Genomic DNA, 464 nt, shown 5'->3' with positions numbered 1-464 from the left:
GACTCTGACATCATCACATGGAAATGCATCTGATTGCAGCATGGCTGAAGGTTTGTTGCACTGTGACAGATGGGACTAGTTTCTTTTTTTTTTTTTTTTTTTGGTTTTTGGGCCACACCCGGCAGTGCTCAGGGGTTACTCCTGGCTGTCTGCTCAGAAATAGCTCCTGGCAGGCACGGGGGACCATATGAGACACTGGGATTCGAACCAACCACCCTAGGTCCTGCATTGGCTGCTTGCAAGGCAAACGCCGCTGTGCTATCTCTTCGGGCCCAGATGGGACTAGTTTCATGGTTGAACGTTTCACTGGGCATCTCCAGTCTTAGTTAAAATTCCCACCCCTAGAACATTCTCTGGTGTCAACCTTTCGAATCTTGAGGCATCATAGTTTAAGTTTGTTGGACTTGGGGTTGTGGGAGGGAGATTGTCCATTTAAGCACTTTTACAGATTCCTATATTTAAGG

Source organism: Suncus etruscus, chromosome 2 (assembly GCF_024139225.1).
Source record: "Suncus etruscus isolate mSunEtr1 chromosome 2, mSunEtr1.pri.cur, whole genome shotgun sequence".
Taxonomy (NCBI): Eukaryota; Metazoa; Chordata; class Mammalia; order Eulipotyphla; family Soricidae; genus Suncus; species Suncus etruscus.
Note: the sequence above shows the minus strand (reverse complement) of the source record.